Source organism: Microtus oregoni, unplaced genomic scaffold, assembly GCF_018167655.1.
Source record: "Microtus oregoni isolate MIOR12 unplaced genomic scaffold, Mior012 000060F_002, whole genome shotgun sequence".
In the NCBI taxonomy this organism is placed as follows: Eukaryota; Metazoa; Chordata; class Mammalia; order Rodentia; family Cricetidae; genus Microtus; species Microtus oregoni.
The window spans coordinates 71,929-79,731 of record NW_024543837.1 but is presented as its reverse complement, the minus strand read 5'-3'; the positions used below and the strand labels follow the sequence as shown (position 1 = coordinate 79,731).

The following is a 7,803-nucleotide window of genomic DNA, read 5'->3' as shown; positions in this document are numbered from 1 at the left end:
CCTTCTGAATTTTTTTAAAATAACTTATTTATTTTTATTTCATGTGCATTAGTGTTTTGCCTACACATATGTCTGTGTGAGGGTGTCGGATCCCCTGAAACTCGAGTTACAAGCAGTTGTGAACTGCCATATGGGTGCTAGGAATTGAACCTGGGTCCTCTGGAAGGGCAGTCAGTGTTCTTAACCTCTGAGCCATCTCTACAGCCCCCAAACAATCATTTCTTGTGGTAAAAACACTCAAAATCCTTTCCTCTAGTTTTTTATAAGTTGTATTTATCATAGTCCACTGTCTCAACAGTGGTATATACTAGAAAGAGCTCTAGTTTAGAGCCAGTCGGACCTAACTTAATCCCACTGCTGAGTTTATGAACAGTTCCTTGGGAAGGTTTCACTTCTCTCAGTCTGTTTCCTTGTTGGTATAATGTGGAAATAATAGTGCTTACGTTGTAAAAGTTCCATGTGGATTGAGTGAAGATAACTCAGGCACCCACGAAACCCTCGGTAAGAACAGAAGAGTATGAGCACTCAGACAACCGCTGTCAGAGCAAGCGAGACTCTCAGAAGATGCGCCATCTTGCAAGTTCGTGCCATTGGTGTCTCTAATATTTTTATTAAGATCGCTAATAAATTAAGACATAAAATTAAATGAGAATTATAAAATTTGCCATAGCTCAGGCTGCCTGGCAACCAATTCAGACAACTGATGAGCTGTCATCGGTTTCCAAATCTCAATCTCAACCCCTAATATGAAAATCAGACTCTAAGGCCTTTTGTTCTCAGGGGCTGTAGCTCGGTGGTCGAGTGGTCGTCTGTCAGATACAAGGCCTGGGGTTCAAATCCACGTTAAAAAAAAATAAAGGCAAAACCATTTGTTCTCAGAATTCCAGTGAAAGACCAGATTATTGGTTCTACATTTTGTCCTAAGGTATTTTAAGTTAAAGTCAGCAAAATATGTATGTCTTGTGTCTTTCTATGACTAAAATATATATGAATATATGTGGGTTTATTAGGACAGCTGAAAAAAAAACCCGCCCCTGCAGCCACAGCCCTGCTATCTACAAATTACGATGAGGGCCTGTTGGTTCCTTCCAAAGGACCACAAAGAAACTGGCCTCTTACTATGTTTTTTAAAACACAGTATAATATTATTTTTTCTTACATTACTTCCTTTTCCAAACATTAAGGGGCTTGTTTGGGATTCTCTAATCTTGGTAATAATATTCTTTTAAGATCGATACCTCTTACATTAATCTCTTTTAGGTACAAATAGTAGCTGAAGGTCAAACAGTACTGTCAGAATAAAGCTGACACTTGACACTTGACTAAGCTCCGATTCAGGACCTGCCAGACGCCTTCCTAAATAAACCATCCTGACTTAGTCAAATTAATACAATGCTACTTCCTCCACTCAAGTCTTAAATGCTAATTATTTGCCTTTACTGTTTGAAACTGTAATACATATATGTATTTTTAAAAATTAAGAAGTTCAAAAGGATATCCCCCCCTCATGTAATTTCACCTTAATTTATCTGACACCAAGCCAGATAGAGAAACAGGAAGAAACAAACATATATATGCATATTAGACAAAAATTTTACTTGAGTTAATACATGTAGCATTATTAAGTATTCTGTTTAATGTTATGATATTAGGTATTAATACAGCATATCAAATAAGAAGTAAAATAAATAGGTAAAATGTATTGCAAGTATGTCACCTTGACTGACTTGGAACTCACTGTGTTGACTAGGCTGGCTTCAAACTCAAAAACCTTTGCCGGTCTCTGCCTCCATAGTACTGGGTTACAGATGTGCACCACCATACCCAGATAATGAAATCTTTTATTTGCATTTTTTTTTTTGTTGAAAACTAGCTAGTGAAAAAGTGGTCAAGCCAGACCACCAAGAGACCCGAGGCTCGCTTCAGTAGCACACATACTTACACTGGGACGATACAGAGAAGATTAACTTGGCCTCTGCTCAAAGGTCACATGCAAGTTTGTGAATCGTTTCATATTTAAAAAAAATCAAAAGTCAGATCTGAATAATTTCACTGGAGTTCCTGTAAATATATGAAATCCAAAGCAGAATTGAGGCAAACACTATAAGCATCTATCTAATGAGAACCAAATGACCAGAATTATTCTTATTTTTGAGATCCTATTATAATTACATTATTCTCCCTTCCCTTTCCTCCCTTCAAGTCCTCCCACAGACCCCTCCCTGCTCTCCTCCAAATTCACTGCATCATTTTTGATTAATTACTAACTTCATGGATATGTATATACATATATATTCCTAAATACAGCCTGCTCGGTCTGTATAATGTTACTTGCATGTGTGTTTTCATGTCTGGGCATTGACACTGCACAACCAGCTGGCGGGCTCTTCCTGGGGGGAGGACCCACCTCCTGTTCCCAGCTCCTCAGTTACCTACAGGGTTGAGACTTCATGGGGTTTTCCCCCAATGCAGTGTGACAATAACCAGAATTCTTTATGCTCACAAACAATGATAATTTATGCTCCTGGAGAGGGCCCCTCAGATTATAGGCCTCTGGAGGCTCAGGCCTCCAATCCCAGCACTTGGGAGGGCTGGAGCAAGAGGAGGGTTGCCAAGACTTAGAAGTCAGCCTTGAGTGACAGAGGACAGAGTGAGAACCTGTCTCCAAAGAAAGGAAGGAAGGGAGTGAGCAAGGGAGGGAAGAAAGGAAGTAGGGAGGGAGGGAGGGAATAATAACAGTTATCGTTATTGTTATGCATTAGCAAAAGGGAAGAGCAGAGGGAGAGAGAGAACTCTGAATCCTAGAGGACAGTTATGTTTGATTCATCCTTAATATTAAAGTCATCTTGTTATATTCTATTATCTTGATGTGTATGACCCAAAACTGAAAGTTCCATATGTGTGGGCATTTTTTGCCACTCCAAATGTTAAACTAATAATATCATTGTTTAATGTTCTCAGTGCAACTTCACTCATTTCTTCAAAGCTCGTTCCCTCTGTTTTTACATCCACTTCAACAAATGACAGACACATTGTACATGGCTTGAATGCCCACATGAAAGCCTTTTTTCCTATGAATCTAACTTGAAAAACAAATTATTATCCAGAATAATGGAGGATCCCACTGATAATTTTAAGAGCATATGTTTATGCTTTGTTTGGATTTTTAAAAAGTATTTCAAATCTATTGGTGTAGGTCAACGGTAGAGAATTTGCCTAGTGTGTGCAAGGTCCTGGCGCGATTCCTAAATTGGCAAAACTTAGAGTAGAAACAAAAATATTTCCAGCACATGAAATTGTTCCATTGTTAACTATTTTTATATTCATATGCACCAGCATAAAAATGTTTTTGTTTTGACAGACAGAAACCAAAGGAAGCAAGGAAATGCACAATTAAGCCAGAAAGGTTCTATGACATCCAGTGCTCAGCCAACACAGGCCGTGACGAGAGAGCCATTAGCACACATTCTTTTGTGTTATGATGACATATGGAAGGCTTCCAAAATTAACACAGTATTTTGCTGCCTACTGGCTTGTATCACAGGCTTCATACATTTTGGGAGGTTTTTTGTTTGTTTTGTTCTTTGAAAGACAGGGAGAGAGGGTGTTTCATGTATTAAGTAGATAGTTCTGGATAAGAAAGCCAAGAGAAAACACCACCACCACCACCACCTCCACTACCACCACCACCTCCACCACCACCACCACCACCACCTCCACCACCACCACCTCCACCACCACCACCTCCACCACCACCACCTCCACCACCACCACCACCACCACCACCACCACCACCACCACCACCACCTCCACCACCACCACCACCACCTCCACCACCACCACCCACCACCACCACCACCACCACCACCACCACCACCTCCATCACCACCGCCACCACCACCACCGCCACCACCACCGCCACCACCACCACCATCACCACCACCACCCCCCACCACCACCACCACCTCCATCACCACCGCCACCGCCACCATCACCACCACCACCACCACCACCACCACCGCCACCACCACCGCCACCACCTCCACCATCACCACCACCACCGCCGCCGCCACCGCCGCCGCCACCACCACCACCAACACCTCCACCACCACCACCCCCCACCCCCTTGTTATCTACACAGTAGTTACCCCTTATTCACTGACATAAGCTTCTCTTTGCTCGTTCTCTCAAGCAATCTGAACTTTTTAAGAAGATACTTAAGACCTAGTCTGGGGAGATGGAGAGACGGCTCAGTAGTTAAGAGCCCTTGCTGCTCTCCCAGAGGACCCAATTCCCAGCACCCACATGTCAGCCCACAACCATCTCCAACTCCAATTCCTCTGCTGTCTTCTGACCTCCGTGGGCTCCTGCACTCGTGTAGTGCACATCTGTGCTCAGAGGGCCATGGACTCACCTTCTGAAACGCTAAATAATTCTTGTAAAGACTAAAATAACTTTTCTAAAAACTTCTAAATAATTTCTTCTATAAACTGCTTTGATCATGGTGTCTCTTTACAGCAATAAATAGAAAAACCACTAAGATAGGTTGCAGAATTTCTGTATGGAAAATGAACAAGTTTTGAAGTAGATGTTTGAGTAGCTGTCAGTGTAAGTAATGCCCCCAAACTGAACCCTAAAGGTGGCTACAACAGCAAATTTTATGTAAAGCGTGTTTTGTCACTCAAATACAAGAAATAGGCATGCTATCCCACAGAGCCTTAAAAAGGAGAAAGAAAAGGAAATGTTAATACCCTGAGACCAGCGTGCTGGAGAGGCCACATGCCAGTGCCGTGTCTGGTGGACAGTCTTAACAGGGTCTTACCTTCCACCTCTCCCTGACACTATCCAGAAATGGGAAACCTGTATTCGACCCTCCAGAGCAGCCCGAACTCTATCTGAAGGTCCTAAGAAGTCTCACATGATGTCACTTAAACTGAGGATTCACCAAACTAAGCTCCAAATCATAAGATGTCGTAAAGTACGTTTTTTAACACAGCAACCCTTTACTTTGTAACAGACAAATTTGATCCCGGGAGCTTCCAAAACTCTGAGATCATTATGGTACTTGAAGCCACTGCAGTGGAATACAGTTGACCCAAGGTTCATAGACTGTTTTATCTGCTCATCAGCAAGATGGTGACTAGTCTGCTGTTTATAGCTGGGAGCCACTTGTAGGGTGGGTTCTTGGCCCCTGCCTCCATCTATGGAGTCTACCAATGTCTTTCTTTTTGCTCTGAGCCCCTTCTTTGACAGACGGCTTTGACTTCAAATTACAAATAATTTTCTCTCTGGGTACTGTCTCAGTCCCCAACTTATGCTTAACATTTTAGGTAATTGCTTGCCGTTCATCCTTTTAAGCAACTTGCAAATTTAAACTTACAGCATATGGTTGGGTTATGTATATCTATATGTAAACATGCGTGTTCTGATTCAAATAACTCTGCTGCATTATTTTCACACACAGCATCCTGAAGTAGAAGAAAGTAGAAATGACATTCTCTAGACAGCTAAGGAGTACCCCTTTTCTATCACCATTAGTATATACTGTTCTGAGCTTCTCAATTCAGACAGATAACAAAAGATCTCCAGCTGTCATGTGGGTAGGTAGATTACCTGTAATTGTTTTCCCAAGTCTGAGAATCTTAGACTCTGATAATTAACTTGAATGGAAATCAGCCTTCAAATAGGAATATTTCCCATATTTATCTTTCAACCACAGATTATAAATCATCCTGCCTGGTCCTCTGAGCTCATTGATGAGGAAAAGAACAGAAACATCAGAACTTGAAATCCTCCGTCTTCATTCTCCCTCACTGGGATCCCAGGCTCGAACCACGAAGCTGGACTCATCTTTTCTCATCTTTTCTCTTTTGTAATGTGCATGGATGTTTTGCCTGCCTGTTGGTTTGTGCACCACGTGCATGTGATGCCGAAAGAGACCATAAGAGGTGGCGTACCTCTGGGATTAGAGTCACAGACAGCTGAGTCTTCATGTGGAAGAACAAGCAGTGCTCTTAACCACTGAGCCGCTCTCCAGCCCCAGTATTTTATCTTTGTGTTCAGAGAGCCTCCCTTTTCTTTTATCCTTTGCAATATTGTTGAGAAAGTAACTGGATTGTAGTAAGTGAGATGGCTCAGCTGGCAAAGGTGCCTCCTGCCGAGCTTGACCACCTAAATTCAATCCCCAGGACCCACAGCCTGGAAGGAGAGACTGGACTCCCGCAAGTTGTCCTCAGACCTTGACACACATGCTGAGGTGTGTGCACACCCAGATGTACATATTCACATACATATACCCACAAATAAATTTAACTTTTAAGAAAAAAAATTAGTTAGATTGTCCCTAAAGTTTTCTGTTGACTGGATTTTGCTGATAAATTTCTTTAAATAAATAGCCCTCTGCATTTTCTGTAAATTATACTACTTTGAATTGTTCAGATTTTTTTGTCGACACAGCTGGACACTCTGCTGTGCTCTTCACCAGGAAGCGCTCCGACTGTTGAGACTGTTGTCTTTCCTATGTCAGCACTGTTGATTCCCAATCATCCTGGGTGGCCAAACAACATCACTGTCCGTTCATCTCTATGTTGAGATATGTTAATAAGGAGACATTATCAGTTTCTTTATGCTCATGATACCACTTTCATAAAGAACAGAGAAAGACATAGTGAACAGAAAGAAAGATAACCTACACACATACACATACACATACACTAACAGCAACAATAAAAATAAATAACAAATTTTTCAGAAGGTTTTGTATGTGTGTGTGCCTGACTATATGTGTGTGCCTACAGAGGTCAGAAGAGACATCCGATCCCCTGGAACTGAAGTTACATATGGTCATGAGCTACGATGTAGGGACTGGGGACCAAACCAAAGTCCTCTGCAAGAGCAGCTGCTGTTCTTAGCTGCTGAGCCGTTTCTCCAGCCCTAACTCTTAGCTTTCTCCTTTCATTCACAGATCTTTTTAATATTTTATTTTATTTTTTTACATACTAATCCCAGTTCTCCCTTTCCCCTTCCTGCTCCCCTCTACCCCTCACCCCACACCCCATCTGCACCTCAGAGAGGCTGAGGCCTCCCATGTGGAGTCAATTCTGTCACCTCAATACACTGAGGCAGGGCCAAGGCCCTTCTTCTCGTGTCTAGGCTGAGCAAGATTTCTCTCCATAGGAAATGGGCTCCAAAAAGCCAGATCATTCATTAGGGGTAGCTCCTGGTCCCGCTGCCAGTGGCCCCACAAACTGCCTAAGCCACGCACTGTCCCCTGCTATCATATTTTTACCGATCTTTGTAAACTTGAGTTTGCAAACATTTTTCAATGGTGATCAGCGTGGGACCTTGGTACTGTTAGGAAAAACCCATGTGTTTAACATATTTGATGTGCTTCAATCCGGTGAAATTATTATTATTTTCATTGCATTTGTCTTTTTTGGAGGTGTGGGTACTCAGGTGCACAGGGTACAGGTAGGTGTCAGAGGACAGTTCACGGGAGTCAGTTTTCTCCTTCCGCCCCGGAGGTCCCAGGATTCAAACTTCCGTCTTCAGGTCTGATGGCAGGTGCCTCTGGCCATTGAACCATCTGCCTGGTCCCTTTATCATTAATTTGTTTTGGTAGGTTTGGTTTGATTTTTCAAGACAGGGTTTTTCTGTGTAGCCCTGGCTATCCTGGAATTTGCTCTGTAAATCAGACTGGTCTCAAACTCACAGTGATCCCACCTGCCTCTGCCTCCCAAGTGCTGGGATTAAAAGTGTGAGCCGCCACCACCCAGCCCCTTTATCATCTTTAGAGATACTTTT

At 42.5% G+C, this 7,803-nt stretch overlaps 1 non-coding gene across 1 annotated transcript; it reads left to right on the top strand.

The window, feature by feature from the left end:
- Positions 1–1,917: 1,917 nt before the first annotated feature.
- LOC121439105 lies at positions 1,918–2,020 on the top strand. The gene has a single exon (XR_005973151.1). It is a non-coding gene; the product is annotated as a U6 spliceosomal RNA (small nuclear RNA).
- The last annotated feature ends 5,783 nt before the right edge of the window (positions 2,021–7,803 follow it).